Source organism: Lytechinus variegatus, chromosome 6 (genome assembly GCF_018143015.1).
Source record: "Lytechinus variegatus isolate NC3 chromosome 6, Lvar_3.0, whole genome shotgun sequence".
Lineage (NCBI taxonomy): Eukaryota > Metazoa > Echinodermata > Echinoidea > Temnopleuroida > Toxopneustidae > Lytechinus > Lytechinus variegatus.
Genome location: NC_054745.1, coordinates 9,603,804 through 9,627,555, shown reverse-complemented (window position 1 = coordinate 9,627,555; position 23,752 = coordinate 9,603,804). Strand labels below are relative to the sequence as shown.

Here is a 23,752-nt window from a genome sequence, read left to right as displayed (position 1 = left end):
TGGGTTACATACAGCAATAAATATGCAGTCCCTGATAAATATATTTGTACATGTAGATCTAGCACCATCACTGTTATTGAGGACATGGACCAAAGCACTTTGTGTCATCATTCCTTCTGTTTGTATTAAATAGAATCTAGATTGATTCACCTGCTGTCTTGAGAGGTAGAACTAAGCTCTTTTATTGGATTTTAACCTCTAAATATCGATTAGTTAGAATCAATCTTGGCCTAGACTAGGTCTACATCTACTGTAGATATTCACCAACATTAGACCCTAGTCCAGATCAAGTAAATAAATAGACTTGAGTACTGTCTGCAGTTCAGTTGTTAGATTACAATTTCAATCTAACAACTGCACTGCATGCAGTGCTCAAGTCTTTAAACCTGACTATTTAGGCCTAACGTTAGATCCATGTTTTTTATAAAAATATCTAATTCTAAAATTGTTAACACATTTGCCTTATAAAATATAACAAAAACAGAGTCTACAGTATAATATAGGGATACTTTCCTCTCTGATGAGATATTTCCATCTATATATGAGTAGATTTAAGATTAAGACCAGCAACTTAGAACTAGACCTAGGCTAGACTAAAGTCCAAAGTTAAAAAGTGCCTCCACACATTGGTGGCGTCATCCCTGCAATTAACCGCCTAAGGCCTATAGGGTGGGTTAAGGTTTCCGCCGCCGAAAGCTCCGGCGGCGCAGCTCCTTGTCTTTGGCTAGGGTCTTATGAAGGGTAGTCCCATATGCTAAATTTTATGAACTGTTTTTGGGAGAAATTAAATGGATTTCTCCCCAAATAACATTAAATAAGTTGTTAAAAGATCATTCAACCTTGACAGTCATAGTAAAATACTATTTTCAACACGTTGAGGTAATTTGTGCAAAACATGATTACACAAAACTTGAAAAAATGCAATTTTTCTCTCTTACCAAACACTTTTTTCGACATTATTTTTGAAGCCGATTTATGCAAAATAACACCAGATGTATCTACAAAAAGGCAACTTTATATGTTAAAATACTCACATTGGCGTCTAGAAAATATATCCACGAGTGGAACGTGTCGAGGTATTTAATCACTAAATGTGAGAAAAGTTGTAGTTTATTGATATTTTCGGGGGTATGCACCCAGCAGAAGATCACAAGCGCAGAAAATATGCCAGAGGGAACTAATTGGGGCTCCATGAAATATCGGACCAATCAGAGCACACTTCCGGTTTCGCCACTCTGTCTATTGATAACTCTGGCGTGTATCATTCAGCTCCGAATATTTGATGCATGACGTCATAATACTATTACTTGCAAGCGTTTGTAATGTCAAAAACTTGAAGAAAAAAAATTAGATATGGTGCACAACGACTCATGTCATCTCTGTACAAAAACTGTGATTCTTCGTGATTTATCGGCATGCAAAACAAAGTGCATATGAGAGGACACGTGACAGCGTGCATTGACGTGATTACGTGATTAAATCTTGTTAACCATAGTGCCCGGGGGGGGGCACTTCCATTCACGAATGGATACCATGCGCGACCATGGGGTCTCGAAAAGCACCCTAAACACGTAAATTCCATATTCTGAAAATGCACACCTTAACAAGTTTTGGCGTGTTAAAACCTACCCTGAACAAGTATTGAAAACAAAACGAAACTCTTGGCAAATATTCCCTGAAATGAACCCATAAAAAGTACAGGAATGTTTTATTGTTACGGGTCCTTCGGTCGTCGGCTTTACCTTATTTGGTTTATTACGACCCCACCTTCTACACCTCGCGCAAATCGGACTCTAAACACGAAGTGTTGGGGCAAAAAGGACATCCTTAATAAAACATCTCAATTTTGTTTTATCATCCCCGCAAATTCGACCCTAAACACGTATTATCACGTTACGTACGTAACGTGCCCTATCGTGAAAAGGACATCCTTTTACGTGTTTTTTTGGTCGCGCATGGTATCCACTCGTCAATGTAAGTGGCCCCCGGGCCATAGTGCCTTACATTTTACGTAGGGCTTTCTTTATGTTTCGGCAATGAAAAGAACACCAGCATATTTTATCTCAGCAAAATCAATTCCGTTGTTGAAACCCTTACGAGCAAGAACAGAATATTTTGAAATCAATACCTCTCACAAGAATGCCATTACAATACAAAATGCTACTATATAGGTTAATACTTGAACAGGAGGAAAAGAAGCTTAAATGCAGCGATGTTTATTCAAGATATTGAAATGATATTCTAATCTGATATCTCATATTTACTGCAAATAATGCAGATGCAAATCTTCACAACAGAAAGATAAGAACCGTATAAGCTTAAACAAGAACAACAAGCAAAGGAACGTTTAAAAATCAGCTAGACATTCGAATTTATGACTGCTTTAATAGGTAAGGAAAATGATTCGATGCCAGTTCGTTTTATTATACAAAATGAAGAGTTACCAGTTATCCGCATTTCAACCGGGATTTTTCTCGTTGTGCTCTGTTTCAAGACAAACGTGACTACCTTTACATCACCTTGGATATCTCTTGGGTCCACTTGAAATTTTGGTTTATGGTCTGTCAAGTAGCGTATCTCGATTTCCTGGAGAAACTTTAATATATGAAAAATAAATAGGAGGTAAGCTAATTTGATTTGATATCACTTTATTGAAATCACAACAAAGGAAAGAAATTTACAAAGTCAATACAAAACATAATAAAATTAAGATAGGCCCAGGTCATGACACATAACTGTCGATGCAGGGAAATATAGTGTAAAACTATAATATACAATATCAATAAAACAGGTATATAACATAGACATATATATATAACATATTAAATAAAAATGAAATGTGAAATAATAACAGACTACGTTGGGGTAGATATTAGAGAGAAGAAAAAAAAAAGAAAAAGAGTTATCCATTCATACACTAAGTTTACATATATTAGGTTGGGGCCTATCTTCAAATCGTAAGCAAATATCCTAAATAATTCAAAACATATTGTGATAATACTAATAGGCCTAACATTGAAATACAGATTATGGGTAGTGAATGTCATCGATGTCAATATAATATCTAAAACATGTACATTATTGGGAAGCAATAGAAAAAGAAAGAAGGAAAGAGAAATGGGAAGAGATTGAATGAGGAGAGAAAAGAGGGGGTATATAAAGAAAAGAAGAGAGAGAGAGGAGAGGAGAAATCGGAAATAGTGAACAGTATAAGTTATTGCTCCAACAGATTGTAATCGCCCCAGATGGATTCATCCTTTGCACAATATATTGAAAAAGATGAAACAACCGCCATTTTACTCATATTATCTCTAATCAAAGAAAATTTTGTACGTCTGGTCTCAAGAAAATAGAAGAAAGATTTGATTCGTTGGGTGTTTTCTTTGGAAAGAAATCCCCTTGAACCAATTTCAATAGCTAGGAAATCTACTCGGTAGCCATTATTCTCGATGTCGGTAATCAAGGCAGTGTACTTTTCAGTTTTGTATTGGTGCGCTCTGTCAATTGCAAGTTCAAAAGGAACTGTAAGTTCTAAGATTAGTAATCTTTTGCTACGTTCATTTAAGATAAAAAGATCTGGTCTTAAATTCGTTTGGGTGCATGACACGGGGATGGTCGAGGCCGGAGAATAACCATTCATGTTTGGGATGTCATGAAATATTTGCAGTTCGGGTTTATCAATTGTGTTTTCTGTTGCCAGACGTACAAAGTATTTCAAAATATTGTTATGACGCCATGTATAGCGACCTTGTGAGAGAAAAGTAGGGTAGCTATTCAAGACGTGATTTAATGTTTCAAGACCTTTACAATGTTTACATCTGTTTGTAACAGATTTACCCCATCTAACCAAATTAGCTCTAGTGTTAGTTGTGTCAGTAACAGAATTTATGAGAAACTTTAGCACTCGTACAGGTAAGTTATACATGATAATTTTCCAAATGACACAATTGTCTTCTGTTGACAGGAGATCCAGAAACCGACCTTGAACTAATAGATTTTTTACATGTGAATGCCAAATCTCACTCACTTCTTGAGTGAGCAGCTTTTTCGCTTCAGTTTTCTTCCCTTTCAAGCTATTTTGTTCGATTTGAGAATATACCGTATCCGATTGAACAATAGCTGATTTCTTCCTAACCCATTTCTTCTCTCGTTCCAGTCGAGTATCCAAACAGTGATTTACATTTTCATCACCCTGTTCTCTCATAGTTATGTATGAAAGTGTATGACATTCTTTGTATACATCTGAGATATTAGGAATGTTTAGATCATTTGGCATATGTACAAAAGCCAACGTTGCTGAGGGAGGCATACCACACCATTTCTTAAGATAGACATTAGATACAGAATCCAAAGCTAGACAATGAGAGTGGGTAATATCATTTACGGTAAGATCAAAGCGTAGTGATGGCAACAAGTATCGAGAGTAAACCTTCAGTTTATATTCGTTACGTATCAAAGAATCATCTATATATTTCAAACGAGTTTCAAGTTTATTTGAAATATACGCATGAACGTCAGAAGAGGCAAGGTTTTTGGTTATTACAGATCCGAGAAATTTGTGAATGTCATTGCCAATCGAAGACACTTGCTCTTCCCCAACCATGAACTCCAGTTCATTGAACTTTCCAGATGTAAGAGAAAGAGAGCGACATTTTGAGGGTTTTAAAGATAATCCCATTGATTTAATGTGCTTGTCTATCTGGTTTAATAACCTTTGATGTGTTCTTTTATTATTAGATATCAGGCAAAAATCATCGGCAAAAGGTGTCGTTATGATCCGTTTTCCACTCAAATCGTAACCATAAGCCGAGTTATGCTTCAAAAATTGAATTATTGGATCAAAACACATAATGAAAATTAGTGGGGAGAGTGGGTCCCCCTGAAAAATGCCCTTACGAAACTTAAACTCGTTTGAGATCCAATCTTTAGTAATTACTCTTCCAGAAAGTGAGCTGTACAAATTCTTCATGTATAACTGAACAGAATTAGGAAATTTATGTCTTCGTAACATGTAGTGAATAAGATCGTGACTAACCGATCCAAAAGCATCAGCCAGATCGAACCATGTCACGTGTACTGTCCTAGATTTACTTTTTGCATGGGATAGCACTTCATGCATCACTAAATTATGTTCAGTACATCCATTTATACCTTTCAGAAAAGCCTTTTGTAAGTTACAATCAATTATATTATTATCTATCATAAAATTTTCAAATCTTTCGGCTAGTACCTGGTGATAGATTTTTCCTACAACATTCGACAGTGAAATCATCCGAAAGTTGCCTGGTTGAGAAGTATCACCAGATTTGTATATTAGTGTAACTTTACTTTTAGACCAATTCGAAGGAGGAATACCAGTTTGCATCACCTTGGTGTAGAGGGTAGCTAAAAAGTGGTGCGTGCAAGGTAACTTCTTTAACATACCATAGTACAGTCCATCGGGTCCTGGTGTGGAATGCGAACTCTTCTTCCGTAGAACGTTCTTCACAATTGATGGACGAATTGGAGTAGTGTCAAATTGGGGTGGGGTTGCCTGTGTACTGGGACCAGCTGTATCTGGAATCCAATTAAGATCTGAAGTTATAATTTCTGAAGGCGATTGGTAGCGGGAAGTGAAGTATTCGTCGGCGAATTCCTGGGAAAAAGAAGGCCTTGGAGTATCACTATATAGCGAACCGTTGACGAGCCTTTTACAATAGTCCCAAAAATTTGAATTGAAGTGCTTTTCTTCTCGGGCAGTAGTTCGCTTTCTTTCCTGGCGTCTGTCTAAACCCCGAAGATGGTCGTATGTATGAAGCGCATCATAGAAATTCCGGCGATCATCTTCCGTGGCGTCCTTAGCGAAGGCTTTCTTCCTTAGTCTATTCTTCATTCTTTTCACTTGATTGAGGGTTTTGGGGGGTCTTTCAAAATAGGGCGATGTGTTACTTTTCGGTTCAAAATCTTTGATCTCGCCGAAAAATTCTTGCAGCAGAATCGAAAAGCAGTCTCCTGCTTCCGAGGGGGGGATAGCTCCCGAAGATAGGTCATGATGGAGGGGTGCAAGTCGTTTGGCAAGGTCGCTGTCAAGGTCATTCCAGTGCGTTAATGGCAATTCTGGTAGAGCAAACCGTATAAAGGCCGCGATTGAACAGGCAGCGGACAGTACCGGTATCATGACCGCTGGACCACTGGATGGCGAGCAAAGTAGAAGGCCGTGGAGCAAGATGGCGATGGGCTGCATACTTCAGTAAAATTTAAGCTACAAAAGTTTCACAAGATGATGTACTTTTTGAAGAAAATATATGCACTAATATGATGACAAGACTTCTACAAAACAGGATGAACACAAATAAAAGTTGAAAGTAGCCTTGTTAGCGGAGAAAAGTTGCACAATTGGCAAAGGATAAGACGTCCCTTTTCTCTCCGCCAACCAAATTAAAAAAAAAAAAATAATTATTTTATAATCAAGGTGTTATTTTTTTATGGGGGGTGTTACACCCACAAATGTAATAAAAATTTACCCATAAATGTAATAATGACTACCCACAAATGTTATAAAATCGGATTTTTGGCGAATCTGTTCTATACTAACACCCGATAGTAATGCGTTCATCTAGCGCAAAGACTCAGTCTTTTTTTTGTCCAGACCCAGTTACTTGAACATTTCAACAATCTTCCAAACAAAGATCCAAAAGTTAATTCTTCTTAATGTTGAATAACATGGAATTACAACGTAGCCTTTCTTCCAGACAAAAATATTTTAAAAACGAATAAAAAATTAAAAATTATAAAAAAAGGCCCCAAGATCTTATTTATGTAAAATAAAATGGAAATAAAGTGAAGTCTTTTCTCCCGACCCAGTTATAAAAAATCATTCAAAACGAAACAACAACAACCCAAAAACCGCATACATCCGCAATTTCAAAGCTTTGTTATTCCGAAGGTTCGTATTTCCGAATGTTCGGAATTCCGAAGGTTCGTTATTGCGAACCTGGAGGAAACACTAAGTATATTTCCATGTTATCAGTGTAGTAAAATAACGAGAAATCGTCATTACGGTGTAGCGTTAATTTCGGTTAAAGTTACGTAATCTTCGCACACCGAATTCGCATAGCGGCAGCATGGTCGAGTGATTTTTGTAGCCTGTTATTAGTCGTTTCGCGCGTATTTGACACCCGATAGTAATGCGTTCATCTAGCGCAAAGACTCAGTCTTTTTTTTGTCCAGACCCAGTTACTTGAACATTTCAACAATCTTCCAAACAAAGATCCAAAAGTTAATTCTTCTTAATGTTGAATAACATGGAATTACAACGTAGCCTTTCTTCCAGACAAAAATATTTTAAAAACGAATAAAAAATTAAAAATTATAAAAAAGGCCCCAAGATCTTATTTATGTAAAATAAAATGGAAATAAAGTGAAGTCTTTTCTCCCGACCCAGTTATAAAAAATCATTCAAAACGAAACAACAACAACCCAAAAACCGCATACATCCGCAATTTCAAAGCTTCGTTATTCCGAGGGTTCGTATTTCCGAATGTTCGGAATTCCGAAGGTTCGTTAATCCGAAAAAGAAATGAGGTTCGCAATTCCGAATGTTCGGTAGTCCGAAAACGTAATGATTACCGAACCTTATTTTGTTTTCTGACTAAAGAACTTTCGGAACAACGAACCTTATTTCGTTTTTGGATAAAGGAACCTTCAGAACAACGAACCTTATTTCGTTTTCGGACTAACGAGCCTTCGGAACATCGAACCTTATATCGTTTTCGGATAATCGAACCTTCGGAATAACGCCTCAAATGTCTGGATTAAATAACCCTTTTACGTTTTCGGATTAACGAACATCGAGGTATAGGCAATTTACGTGTTTCGGATTATGAACCTTCGGAATGAAGAGCCTTCGGAACTACGAACCTTTGGAATTACGAAGTGGAACCCATAAAACATACCCCGCAATCTTTTTAACTTTGAATAGCATCGAATATGGTGTAGTCTTTGTTCCAGCCCCGGTTATTTCCAAAAAGCAAATCACAAAGAACAATACAAAAACAATATTAACAAAGACCCCCAACAATCTCAATGATGTTGAATAACTTGAAAATATAGCGTAGTCTTTCTTCAAGACCGAGTTATTTCAAATTAACAAATAACAAAATATAGATATAAAATAATAACTCAAAGGCCCAACAATCTGATGTCTTCCCTCCAGACCCACTTATTAAAAACACAAATAAAAAAAGTAAAAAAAAAAGACCCCCAATTATCTTAGTAATGTTAGATACGATGGAAATAGCCTAGTCTTTCTATCCAGATCCAGATCTTTCAAATAACAAATAATAAATGATAATAATAAATAAATAATAATGATAAACAAACAAAGACCCACGATCTTATTTATATTGAAAAACATGGAAAAATTGCGTAGTCTTTCCTCCCGACCCAGTTATAATGGATAATTAAAAATTAACGACAAAACAAAGACCCTTCAATCTTATGAAAATTGAATAGCATGGAAATATGGTGGATTCCTTGCTCTAGACCCAGTTATTTCAAAATAGCAAATTATAAAAAAAAACAATAGAAACAAACAAAAAATACTAACAAAACCCTCCAATATCATTGATGTTGAATAACTTGAAAATATAACGTAGTCTTTCCTCAAAACAACAAATCGTAAAAAAGGATAGATAATACCAAAACAAACATTTCACAATCCTATTTATGTTGTATAACCAGTGTAGTAAAATCACGCGAAATCGTCATTACGCAAACATGTAATAAAATGAGGTCACCACAGTGAATCGATAACAGCGAGAGCGCTGCACATTGCCAGCGGTTCACGGAGATTTGCACGCAAAACCTATGAGAAACGAGCGAGAGCGAACGATTCCACGAGCTCTTCCCCCTTCTTTCCCTTCCCGGCGATTTGTCCCAAAACAAAAGGATTTCTGCAAAGTACGATACTTTGTTTTTCAACTTTATTAGCATTCGATCTATCCGCGCCGATTTTTTTTTACCGTGGCATTTTGTTATAAATTACCAAAAGAACCTGTACATCAGTTTTGCCGAGCTGAATAAAACAACTGATAGGCGTTTATGACAGCCGTCATTCACGTAAACTTTTGTATCCGATATGTAAACTTTCATTCTACACGTAGTATACTGATCAATATGCACACAACGTCGTACTTGAGGGTTCGTTATAGCATTAATATTCATAAGTGATAGCAACGGGGAACATAAGATTGACATGTACAATAAAAACCAGTAAAAACTATTTAAAAATGATGAGTCCTTGATGCAGTTCACCGACACAGTGAAGGATCAGGATCGTCAATTACAAAACAGATGAACATGATGAAATTATAAAACTTACATGACTTGTCCAATATCGCATGAATCATTAATATCCCTTATTTTTCCTTTGACTTATGACTGTTAAGTGCAGAAAAGGGGGAAACGGTGAATAATTTGGTACTGGCTGTATGGTCCCGTGGTCAGTTAGCGTGCATGTTTGTAGGCCTACATTCAGAATGATCACGTCGATGGTCCAAAAACAATTTCCCACATTCATCTCAATCCTCTCTTATCATGCTTATCATTACATGTATCATGTGTATACCAGGGAGATGGGGTTTGGTGTGTGCATTAACGTGTGCATACAATGAAAGATAGCCGAGGTATAGGCCTTAGTTTGTGTGTAAGTTCATTGGGCATGTTGGGTCGTCTCTTCGGTCAAGAGCGTGGGTGCTGTGTAGTCTACAAATGTAGACCCACATCTGCAGTGTGTGTACCTCAGCTGATTCAACGAGTCTGCATAGCAGACTAGGTCTACTGAGGCAGCAGAAGTGGGTCTACAACTTGTTTGAGCCACATCCACGAAACGTGGATGTGAGGCGGAGCTTGCTGAAACCCTCCGTTGCCAGTAGATACCATGATTGACAGCAGATTTGTGGAAGTAGGGGCAAGAGAGGGATTAGGATCCAGCTGTTATGACCATTTCTTATCTTGTGGAATGTATACAAGTAGGGCCATTCTCTTTCACATTCTGGGCTTGCTACATGTATATAGGTCCATGGCTATACATAACATACATGGGTAGATACATATGTGTTATACTTTGAAATATCAAGGAGTGAGATGATATCTCCTTGGAAATATCAGGGATATGTCCCTGGAAATATCTTCTATAACGGTCCATGCAGAGAGGAACGTGTATACAGAATATGAATATGTAGAAGATCACCCCCCGTCATGTAATTGGGCCTAATAAGTGACATAAAAATAAACATTGCCCTTTCTTTCTTTTCCTTTCTTTCTTCTTTTTCGTTTTCCTTTTTTTCCTTTGATTCTTCTTGATTTTTCTTTTCCTCTTTCTTTCTTCTCTTCTGTTTTCTTTCTTTTTTCTCTTTTTTTCCTGTGACCCCCTTACTTTCTTTCTTTTTCTTTCTTTCTTTCTTTCTTTCTTTCATTCATTCACCCTTTCCTTCTTTTTTCCATTTTTTTCTCTTTCTCTCTCTTTTACTCTTTTATTCTTTCCTTTCCTTCTTTCTTATTTTTATTTTCGTTTTATCTTTCACTTGCTCTCTCATTCTTCTTCCCTTCCTTAAATATCCTGTTTTTAAATGATGTATCTTTATCATTTCTACATTATAATGGAACCGATTGATTAATGTACAGAACCGTTTTCTATACTGGACCTACCAATCAAAAATGCAGAGCGCTAGCTCATATGCCTACTTTTTCACAATCAGACACCTCAGAAGGGATATTTTGAAACTTTAATGTAATACACAAAGACAATATGTACAGTACTTGACAAATTACATAATGCGAACGCACAGCGAAAGCTGAAAATGTTGATATTCACACCATAAAACGGACATTTTACAAAGCACTTATGAAAAAAATCATTTGTAAAACAAAATAATGAAAGCTCGATGTCCGAACTGAAATAAGATATGTATCTCATCGAACAGGCAATGTCAGCGCGAAGCGGGAGCGAAAATTTTACATATTTTTGTTATTTTCCCGGAGTTCCCCTGACCTTATCTTATTCTCTTGTCTTTCTTCTCTTTTTTATCTTCTTCCTCTCCCTTCTTTTTCTTTTTTTATTTCCGCCTTTTTCCTTCTTTTAGTTCTGCCAATATAAGGGGGGGGGCGGCCACTTCGGGCCCACCCTGGATCCGCCTATGAAATGATATAAATAGCGTACACTACAGCCAATATAACCGATAAGCACATATTTAACAGACAACAAAGATCTTACCTATTTTCCACAATTCAAATCCAACAAATTAATATTTGGAAACGAAATAATTATCCTTCAAACCAATGGGGCACATACATGTAAGCAGTTTGCACTAGTAAACAGGTAATTAAAAAACATCAAGGCATATACATGTAGCTCCCGGGCATAACTATATGCAACTTTCACATCTTTGGCATCGACATTGCATGTGTTGACAAAGCTAATTGTTTTCATATTCAGTTCATTCAGCAGGATTGGCTGATTTAAATCACTATGATGATTATTTTTTCAAATCATTGCTTTAAAGGTCATATCCACCCCAGAAAAAAAGTTTAATTGAATAAAAATAGAGAAAAATCAAAGAATAACGCTGGAAACTACATCAAAATTGACTGTAAAATAGGATAGTAATAAAACATCTTAAAGTTTCGCTTATTTTTCACAAACCGGTGGGTGTTTAATAAAGCTGTTCGTATAAGAGCGACTTTAAGAACGATTGGTGATCCTTTCTTGTGGTAAATAGTATATATATTGGCGATGATTTATCGCGTAAGAGAGGATCATTAGTCGTTCTTAAAGGTCAAGTCCACCTCAGAAAAATGTTGATTTGAATCAACAGAGAAAAATCAGACAAGCACAATGCTAAAGATTTCATCAAAATCGGATGTAAAATAAGAAAGTTATTACATTTCAAAGTTTCGCTTATTTTTAACAAAATAGTTACATGAACGAGCCAGTGTTACATCCAAATGAGAGAGTCGATGATGTCACTCACTCACTATTTCTTTTGTTTTTTATTGTTTGAATTATACAATATTTCGATTTTTACGAATTTGATGATTAGGACCTCCTTGCCTGAAGCACAAAATGTTAGAATAATGGAATTCCATGTGTTCAGGGAGGAATGAAACTTCATTTCACATGACAATGACGAGAAAATCAAAATATTTCATATTTCAAACAATAAAAAAAGAAATAGTGAGTGAGTGACATCATCGACTCTCTCATTTGGATGTTACTGGCTCTTTCATATAACTGTTTTGTTAAAAATAAGCGAAACTTTGAAATGTCATAACTTTCTTATTTTATTATTTTGATGAAATTTTTAGTGTTATGATTGTTGAATTTTTCTCTTTGTATTCAAATCAAGTTTTTGTTGGGGTGGATATGTCCTTTAAAATCGCCCTTAACTTATTAACAGCTTTATGAAAAGGCCCTTAGTTATATGGACAATTCAGTGATATGGAAATCATAGAGTCGACGATGTCACTCACTCACTATTTCTTTTGTATTTGTACTGTTTGAATAATACAACATTTCAATTTTCAAGAATGTAAAAAAATAGGACCCTCTTGTTTAAACTACAAAATGTTAAAACAATGTAATCCCACATGTTCAGGGGGGGGGGATTTTTTTTGTTCATAAAAATATTTCACATTTCACATAATAAAATACAAAATGAATAGAGAGTGATGTCATCGGTCCCCTCATTTGCATACCGACAAGGATTTGCATATAAATACAACTGTTCTTTTTAAATTAAGCAAAATTTTAAAATGTCATTACTTTCTTTTAGATTGGATTTTGATGAAATTTTCAGTGTTATGCTTGTCTGATTTTCTCTTACTATTCAACATGTTCAAAGCAGCTTTTTGTTGGGGTGCATGACTTGTCCTTTAAATCACTTCCATTGGAACATCTACAAATTTGGGATTTTTTTTTATTTATTGTTTGTGGCAGTTTTACTTTTTAAATTCAAAAGAGTAAGATTTTACCAACTTTATATCATGAGAAAAGGAATAAACCCTTTATATCTACTCATAACAATTGAAATCAAATCAATAAAATCAACTTAATCAAGTCAATCTTGCAAAACCAAAGATGTACATGTAGCCTATATGGGACCCAGGGCCGTCACCAGCTTTTTTCTAGGGGGGGGGTGCTCTTTATGAAAAAAAAACACAAAAACACAAAAAACAACGTATTAACTCAATTTCATGCAGTTATATAGCCCGCCGGCCAGATCTTTTTCAAAAGAGCCCTCAAGTATCCCTACCCCCCCCCTCCGGTTTTTTATTTTTATTTTATTTTATTTTATTTTTTTAATTTTTCTTGATTTTTTTAATTTTTTTTTATTTTATTTTATTTTTTTGGTTCTGAAGGGGGGTGCGTTCCCTCCCTCCGCACCCCCCTGGCGACGGCCCTGGGACCCCTACTCGACTTGTATGTATGAGTGGACTTTGTTGATAGTAAAACAGTTCTTATTTCTTTATGTCAAACTTCAGAAGTGTTTTAGAGGACAGTTTTCAAGAAAGAAAAGTACAGGAACTCTGAACTTATTAGGCTGAATCTCAACATAAATTTTGCCAGGATGGGTTATAACCTTGGATCCTACTAGAAAAAGCCTGTTCAGACATTCTGAGTGAGATTGTGCTTCATTCAGCCACTTCACTGAAAAAGATTCAGTAAAATGTACATTTTTATTTTAAAAATGGATGAATGTTCTTGGCAAAGGGCACTAACATGACTAAATCACAGCAACTATACATTTTAGTGCCCTTCGCCAAAAGGATTTATGTTTGTACATTTTTTAGTGAATGTTTTGAATGGAGTACAATAAAAGTAAAATTCTGCAATGTCCCTGGTGACCCATTAGACCAATAGTTTATCATTTAATTCTTTTATATGTCTTATTCAAATAAATAAGCCGACACAGTAGTATAAGGGAACCCGTTTTCTTATTTTTTGCAAAACTTCTAACAACTGCCAAATACTGCAGGTATTCAAGTTTATTGTGAAAGAAATCATTTAAATCAACTTGCAAGTTTGTCAAAAATTTGCAAGCAAATGCTTTGAAATAGTCCAATAGTTCCAACTATGGCTCAAAGAAGAACTTAAAGGAATTGTCCAGGCTGGAGAAATTTATATCTCGCTGATTAATAGAGTAAAATTCAAAATGCTGAAAATGTGATCAAAATCGCATAACAAATAACAAAGTTATTGAATTTTAAAGATTTATTTTCCATCTTTCCGGTGAAACTAGGCATGTCTTCATGAATATCCATTAGTTGGGCTGATGGTGGCATATCTCCACTTGTTCTTTTTATCATAATTATATGATATTAGGTTTATTAAAAAAAGAATTTACCAAGAACTAAAAAAATTGATTTTAGAACTAATTAAGTACATTAGTTATTTATTGCCGCAACTTATTTCATCATAATGGAGACACATTATTTACACATGTATGAAAAAATGAAATAATTATGATTTCGTGTTATAATAAAAAGGAAAGATGGGATGTGAAATCATTAACCCACCAAATGAATATTCATGACGATGTAAATATAACTGTTTTTCACAAAATACAATAACCTCGTTATTTGTCATCAAATTTTTGTGAAATTTTCATCATTTTACTCTATTTATCTAGACGTGAACATTTTCAGCCTGGTCCATTTCTTTAAGTTTGAATGCAGTCGGTCAAAGTTTTGCAAGCCAATGCTTTGAAACAGTTGTTCCAATTTGGCTCAAAGAACAACTTGGGGTTGAAACAAACAAAAGATAAGTGCAGTTTTCTTTAACATTATGATCTTCAATCATGGGCTTGAAAATAAGATTTTAAAAATGTTTCTCTTTGGAAAATTTGAATCTCTGAGTCATGGAATTCTTCCAAATAAACTGATTCTCATTAAATGTTCAGAGTTTTAAAATGAACACCATCTTTGCAGCATTAGCTGTACCAAGACAGTTCCTTTGAACCAATCAGTAGAAGCTCTCGACATTCACTTTAGACACAGCAGAAAATGTCAGCCTATATTCATGGCTTTAATATTTTCTGTAAATTATATTTTGACTGGATTTGATTATGAAATATAGTTAAGAATATTCTTAGTGGTGAAATGTATGATCTTAAAATTGATGTCAGTGTAAAGGGTTAAATTTTGGGTGTTTGCGCTTTGTTTTAAAAAAAAAATCTGGTGGAAAAAAATCATATTATATATAAAAAATCTTATTTAAATCAAATAAATCCGATTTAAGTTTATATAAAAAAATGCCAACATTGTCATTCAGCATACTTATGAACCAGATTTGTCACATACATAACTGTACGTCTTTACCACTGGTATTATGGCTGGCATAAAAGCACTTTCAATACAAAGGTGAACGAATATTGCTGGGCATGACAACTTAAATGATGCTGATTAAAGCTAATTAATATCAAACCGAGCTGTAAACATAACAGTAAAACAGGTTGAATACAGTAGCATGCATGGAGAAGTGAATATACATACAAGGTCCCAGGTCCAATCAACAAACTGTGGTTAGAAGTTAATTCCAAACAGGAACAAAATAATAATAAATAAATAATAACAAAATAATAAAAGCTATCCTGTTTGATTTAAAGTATGATAGTTTACAAACTTACAATCTTGAAATTTAAGATTTTCATTTTGTAAACTATCTATTATTCAAGTTCTGAACTCTATGGTGTTTTTGAGTTGGATAATATTTCGAGTTTAAGTACCATTATGATACATGTTTTAAGGAATACTGGTTTAATTTACTAACTTAAGCGTAGTTTGCTTCATAAAAATCTGATAACTTTATACCATTCCATGATTCGCTCTTATTTAAAATATTGCAATACCAATGTAACCTCATATGAATTTGGACTCAATATTCAAAATTCAAAAGAAACTTAAGAATAATCACCAATTTCCATTACCTAGCACCATCCGCGCATTTATTTAAAGGACAAGTCCACCTCAAGAAAAACTTGATTTGAACAAAATGAGAAAATTTCAGCAAGCATAACACTGAAAATTTCATCAAACTTGGATGTAAAATAAGAAAGTTATGGCATTTTAAAGTTTCGCTTCATTTCACAAAACAGTTATATGCACATCTCGGTCGGTATGAAAATGAGGAACTGATGACATCACTCACTATTTCTTTTGTATTTTATTATATGAAATACGAAATATTTTCTTGTCATTGTCATGTGAAATGAAGTTTCATTCCTCCCTGAACACGTGGAATTCCATTATTTTAACATTTTGTGCTTCAGGCAAGGATGTCATAATCGTCAAATTCGTAAAAATTGAAATATTCTATAATTCAAACAATAAAAAACAAAAGAAATAGCGAATGAGTGACATCATTGACTCTCTCATTTGGATGTAACTGGCTCGTTCATATAACTATTTTGTTAAAAATAAGCGAAACTTTGAAATGTCATAACTTTCTTATTTTACATCCGATTTTGATGAAATTTTCAGCATTTGTGCTTGTCTGATTTTTCTCCATTGATCCAAATCAACATTTTTCTGAGGTGGACTTGACCTTTAAAGGACAAGTCCACCCGAACAAAAAGGTTGATTTGAATAAAAAGAGAAAAATCCAACAAGCATAACACTGAAAATTTCCTCAAAATCGGATGTAAAATAAAAGAGTCTTGACATTTCAAAGTTTCGCTTAATTTAAATTATGTGCACATCCCAGCTGGTATGCAAATGAGGAGACTATGACGTCATCCACTCACTATTTATTTTAGCGAATGAGTGACATCATTGACTCTCTCATTTGGATGAAACTGGCTCGTTCATATAACTATTTTGTTAAAAATAAGCGAAACTTTGAAATGTCATAACTTTCTTATTTTACATTCGATTTTGATGAAATTTTTTGCACTATATGCTAGTTTGATTTTTCAGTATTTATTCAAGTCAGCATTTTCCCATTTTCCTGGGATGGTCTTGAACTTTAAGAAACTGTCCTTATGATATTAATAAGCAAGAACTCACAATATTTATGTATACGTACAAGCAGAGGTTGCTACCCATGTAGAGTTTTCAGATCTTTTTTCAATACAGTAATCAAGTTCATAACCATAATGCCCGTTCTTCCAATAAATTTCATTTATGGTCTATCAGGTCTAGTCACGAAGCTGGGTTATGTAGGTCCCAAACAATGGAATGAGATTCCCCAAATAATAACTAATTCACAATTTTCATCTCCCTTTAGAAAACAGTATACAAATTTTCTAGGAAATGATTATTAATTCTCGCAGTTGATATCGATGCATACTTGTACTGTATAGACCCCTCAACTCGTGTTCTTTGTAATGTGTTGTTGTTTTTTCCTCCCTTTTCCTGCACTAATTATTATAATGATATGACATTTTGTTTTGTATTAATGTTGTGTTTTTTACTATGTTTTGGTGATCCAGCCTCACAGGTTTCTTATTACCTTCATTGCAAGCCACGGAATTTATTTTTATTATCTAATCGCATTATTTGATGTTTCCTTGTATTTTTATACTATTTGTGAAATAAAGATTGAATTGAATTGAATTGAATGAGTTAGATATGATGAAAAGTGTTTGATAATGATAATACCATAATAGAGCTATCCACTACCATGCATACACAATATGTATTGGTTTGGGCAATGGAGCCATACATGCAGCTGCTCAGTGGAATGTCATATGTAAACACTTTCTGATGGCCTGAGCCAGGGTATTATATAATAACTCTGCTCGTGGCTCTGTGGTTAAAGTAGGGGATTATCTATACTCCTCAGGGGTCCTAAAATTTGGTTGATAGACAGATGAAGTTATCCAATGAGAGCTCTCTGAAATTTTGGGTGGGTGGGACTTATTTTGACCGTGGGAACCAGATTTCCAAAGAAGAAGCAGACTCTGAAATGGCTCGCTTCGCTCACCCTTTCAGGCTTCGCAAACCAGTAGCAGATCCCACCTCACGAGCCATTCAGAGTCTGCATAGCAGACTAGGTGCTGTGTGCATCATTGCACGGTGCAAGCTTGTGTGTCAAATACGCGCGAAACGACTAATAACAGGCTACAAAAATCACTCGACCATGCTGCCGCTATGCGAATTCGGTGTGCGAAGATTACGTAACTTTAACCGAAATTAACGCTACACCGTAATGACGATTTCTCGTTATTTTACTACACTGATAACATGGAAATATACTTAGTGTTTCCTCCAGACCCAGATATTTTGAATAAGAAAGTCGTAAAATACCGAACAAAATATTATAAAACAGATACCTACAATCTTATTGATGTTGAATAACGGGGGGGGGGTCTTCTTTATATTTGGCAACCAGACAATTTGACTATTATCGCCATCATGAATATTGCATTATTCAACTTGTTTTCTTTGGAAAAAAATATATGAAGAGCTCACTTGCAAAAAAAGTTAGGTCCATTTTTCATCAAATTTGATTTTTATGTCTCAATGTATAGATTTTGAGTAGCTCTTTATAATGACACCAAAGAAAATTTGAAATTCCTATTAAAAAGTAAAGAAAATGGCAAAGATTTTTTTTTTTCAACAGGGATAAGGTCCATTTCAGTTTATTTACAAAAGGGGTTAGGGGTTACACTTCGTAATTCCGAAGCTTCGTAATTCCGAAGGTTCTTTATTCAGAAGGTTCGTAATTCCGAAACACGTAAATTGCCTATACCTCGATGTTCGTTAATCCGAAAACGAAAAAGGGTTCGTTAATCCGAACATTTGTGGCGTAATTCCGACGATTCGTTATTCCGAAGGTTCGATAATCCGAAAACGAAATAAGGTTCGTTAATCCGAAAACGAAATAAGGTTCGTTGTTCCGAAGGTTCGTTAATCCGAAAACGGAAAAAGGTTCGTTATTCCGAAGGTTCGTTGATCCGAAAAAGAAATAAGGTTCGTTTTTCCGAAGGTTCGTTAATCCGAAAACGAAATAAGGTTCGTAATTCCGAAGGTTCGTTAATCCGAAAACGAAATAAGGTTCGTTAATCCGAAAACAAAATAAGGTTCGTTAATCCGAAAACAAAATAAGGTTCGTTAATCCGAAAACAAAATAAGGTTCGTTAATCCGAAAAATGAAAACCGGGAAAGCAGAGGCAGAGGCAAGGGGGGGGGGGGGGGGGGGCACTGTTGCCGTTCAATTATCATATGAGGATGGGAAGGCAAGGGTGGCCGAACGAATTTTCGTTGGGGGTAAAGCCAAAAAATGAAACTCATACGTCAAAATGGGCACTTTGGTGATATTTTCACCTTAAGATTATCATCTGCTTGAAGTCATTGTGTGTTTGATAGTGATTAAGTAGAGAAAAACTTTATTGAAGTGACTTCTTATTATGGCAAAATGTATATTTAGGCTTTATTTTTCGGGAGAGAATATAATGAGCGAGCGGCTTGGTAAAACAAATTCAAAGGTGAAGTTGTATAACGTTTTTTGTGGTCAATTATTCTTAAAATGGCATTATTGCGAGGTGTTGCGAGCGTGAATCACAAGCTAAAACTTTAGGTTATTTAAATAAAAATAGAAAATTAGTTTTTAAAAATCCGAGCAGATTTCTGCTGTCATTAAAAAGATGTGCATCTAAATAAAGAAATTACACGAGCGCAAAACGCAAGCTTAAACATACTGACCAGAAAAGGAACCTGTTAAAAAAAGCATTAAGTGACCTCTTTAGGATGCATATTTCACCAATCGAATGAGAGTGCGAAGCGCAAGCTGAAATTTTTCAATATTCCAGCCTGAAAACTTAACTTAACTTGTATACTTTAAAAAGAGTATTTTATTTCGAAAAAACATGAAAAACGGCATATTTATTTTTGAAAAAGGAACTTTCCCATTTTGGAAAATATTAATTCCCCTGATTTTTATTTCATTTTTGATGCCCCCTGCCTCCCTCCCGGCGGATCCAACTTTCGTCAAATAGGGGGGGATTTGTTTTCGCCATATTTTTCTTGATCGGCAGTTTAAAGTTGATTTTTTTTTGTTTCTTTGAAAGGGTAGTCCTAACAGTCAATAATTAGCTTTATCCTTATAAAATAAAGTAAATATGTAATAACATGATAAACCCTTTTTAAATAATGCGAGCGCGAGCTATATATTTTTGTTGATATGATGGCAATATGTTTGTGATCTTCAAAGCGAGATGCCTATGTAAGTAAATTTAGATAATAACTGCTAGCAAGAAGCGCGAACAGAATTTTTAAATATATAAGCTCTGACCTGATCTAAAGGGGACATTTTAAGAACTTTTTGCAGTTAGCCATGAAGACGATGCGTGTTTTAACCAATGGCGGCGGAACGATTTTTTTTTTTGGGGGGGGGGGCAAAGCAAAAAAAAGGGGCCAGTAGGGGCAATTTGGTGCAAACGGATATTTTCACCATTAGATTATCATCTGTGTAAAGAGGTTGTGTGTTTTGTAGTAACTAAATTGAGCACAATTTTGTAAGTGATCACTAAAGTTATATATTTACGTTTCATTTCTGCGAGCGTAGAGAGCAAGCGGTTTTGGGGAAAAAGTCAAATCTGAAGATGTCAATTCACCTTTTTGGTCAATTACTGTTAAAAGGGCATCCTTGTGAGATGTTGCGAGCGAATCACGTGCTCAAACTTTTGGAAATTTCATGTGGGCCTGGAATGATAATATTGATATAGATATCATTTACCCAGGGAAGCCACTTCAGTTCTGAAAACTATTCTCCCAGCTATTATTATTTTTTTTACAAGAATGCTTAGAACACGTAGAATATCCAGTTTTGAGGTTGGAAATCGGAAAAATTTGGCTCACGTTTCTCGCCCGCATCAATTATTTTTTATTGAGCAACTCATTCTATTCCTGGTTACAAAAAGGAAGTATGAAATGTCCAGTTTTCAGGTTGGAATATCACAAATTTTAAGCTTGCGGTTCGCGCTCTCATTATTTAGTTCGTGAGATATACATTTTGAGTCACTAAATGCAGTCCTTAAAAGATTACTTTCTGAAGCCTGTTGCATAACACTTTTTACCTGAGAAAACTCTGGTAAAAACTGAAAACTAAGGTTAGTCTGATTTCCGCCATTTACTTTACCACAGGGCAAAAACTCCTGTGAAAACAACCTGAGTTTTTTCTGGTAAAAAATTTCATGCAACGGGCCCCAGGTCAGTATATAAACAAATTACAGCTCGCCCTCGCATTAATTCTTTAGAAAGATACACATCTTTCTCACGATTACAAAAAATGCTCCGAATGCTCACCTCACGTCTTGTTACATGAAATGTCTACTAGTTTCAGCTTGCGATTCGCGCTTTCAACATCTCACAAGGATCATTATTAGTATTATTTTTATTACCAGCAGAAGCTGTTATTAAAAATGACATCCCCTCCAATACAAATCCTATTATCTAGAGGTTGCTCGCACGCTTCCAACACACTTGATCCCCTGCATCTTTAATTAAACCATTTGCTTATAGGCAGCAATTGCTCAGATAAAATCGAAATTAGCCTATGCTTGATCAGGGCGCCACTCTTAATGAAATACATGCTTTGGCCCCAACACACGCATGTATCATCGATCGTTAATACTATCATTGCATAATATCGTGTAATCTTGTAATGACAACATCGTTTTTGTTACCAAAATGAATTATTTTCATTTTCGGAAATACGAACCTTATTTAATTTCCGGATTAACGAACCTTATTTCGTTTTCGGATTAACGAACCTTCGGAATTACGAACCTTATTTCGTTTTCGGATTAACGAACCTTCGGAATTACGAACCTTATTTTGTTTTCGAATTAACGAACCTTCGGAATTACGAACCTTATTTCGTTTTCGGATTAACGAACCTTCGGAATTACGAACCTTATTTCGTTTTCGGATTGACGAACCTTCGGAATTACGAACCTTCGGAATTACGAACCTTCGGAAATACGAACCTTCGGAATAACCGAACCTTCGGAATTACGAAGCTTCGGAATTACGAATGTATGCGTGGTATTATTACCTCTGCTATTTTTACCTCTGTCATTATTACCTATGATATTTTTACTTCTACCACTTTTATCTGTGCAATTTTATCTCAGCGATAATCATCATTGTCATTTTTACCTCTGCCTTTTTTATCTCTGCCATTTTCACCTTTGACATTATTACCTCAGCCATTTTTATCTCTGCCATTTTTACCTCTGCCATTTCTACTTCTGACCCTTTTACCTCAGCCATTTTTATCTCTGCCATTTTACCTTTGCCATTTCTACTTCTGTCCCTTTTACCTCTGCCATTTTTACCTCTGCCATTTTTTCCTCTGCCATTTTTTTCCTCTGCCATTATTATCTCTGCCATTTTTATCTCTGCCCCTTTTACCTCTGCCATTTTTGCCTCTGCCATTATTACTTCTGCCATTTTTTGGCCTCTGCCACTTTTAATTCTGCCATTTTTACCATTGCCATTATTACCTCAGCCATTTTTTTATCTCTGCCATTTTTACCTCTGCCATTTCTACTTCTGTCCCTTTTACCTCTGCCATTATTATCTCTGCCATTTTTTCCTCAGCCATTTTTATCTCTGACACTTTAACCTTGGCCTTTATTACCTCTGCCATCTTTACCTCTAACACTTTTACCTGTGCCATTTTTACCTGTGCCAATATTACCTCTGTAACTTTTTCTTCTGCCATTTTTACCTCAGCCATTATTACCTCTGTCATTCTCACCCCTGCCACTTTTACTTCTGCCATTATTACCTATGCCACTTTTACCTCTGCTATTTTTACCCTCTGCCATTTTTAACTTTGCCACTTTTACCTGTGCCATGTATACCTCTGCCATGATCACCTCTGCCATTTTTACTTCTCTCACTTTTACCTCTGCCACTTTTACCTCTGACACTTTTACGTGTGCCATTTTTACCTCAGCCATTATTATCTCTGCCATTTTTACCTCTGCCACTTTTACCTCTGCCATTTTTACCCTCTGCCATTTTTAACTTTGCCACTTTTACCTGTGCCATGTATACCTCTGCCATTTTTACCTCTGCCATTTCTACTTCTGTCCCTTTTACCTCTGCCATTATTATCTCTGCCATTTTTTCCTCAGCCATTTTTATCTCTGACACTTTAACCTTGGCCTTTATTACCTCTGCCATCTTTACCTCTAACACTTTTACCTGTGCCATTTTTACCTGTGCCAATATTACCTCTGTAACTTTTTCTTCTGCCATTTTTACCTCAGCCATTATTACCTCTGTCATTCTCACCCCTGCCACTTTTACTTCTGCCATTATTACCTATGCCACTTTTACCTCTGCTATTTTTACCCTCTGCCATTTTTAACTTTGCCACTTTTACCTGTGCCGTGTATACCTCTGCCATGATTACCTCTGCCATTTTTACTTCTCTCACTTTTACCTCTGCCACTTTTACCTCTGACACTTTTACGTGTGCCATTTTTACCTCAGCCATTATTATCTCTGCCATTTTTACCTCTGCCACTTTTACCTCTGCCATTTTTACCCTCTGCCATTTTTAACTTTGCCACTTTTACCTGTGCCATGTATACCTCTGCCATGATTACCTCTGCCATTTTTACTTCTCTCACTTTTACCTCTGCCACTTTTACCTCAGCCATTATTACCTCTTTCATTTTACCTCTGTAATTTCTCGCTTTGTCATTTTTACCCGGCACCGAAACTTAACCCTACCAACTTTAAGCCAATGTGCATG

General features: G+C 35.5%; 1 long non-coding RNA gene across 1 annotated transcript; it reads left to right on the top strand.

Annotated features, from left to right (window-relative positions):
- Nucleotides 1-9,565: 9,565 nt before the first annotated feature.
- Nucleotides 9,566-18,092, top strand: LOC121416980. Its single transcript, XR_005970282.1, has 2 exons — nucleotides 9,566-9,732; nucleotides 18,033-18,092. It is a non-coding gene; the product is annotated as an uncharacterized LOC121416980 (long non-coding RNA).
- Nucleotides 18,093-23,752: the final 5,660 nt, after the last annotated feature.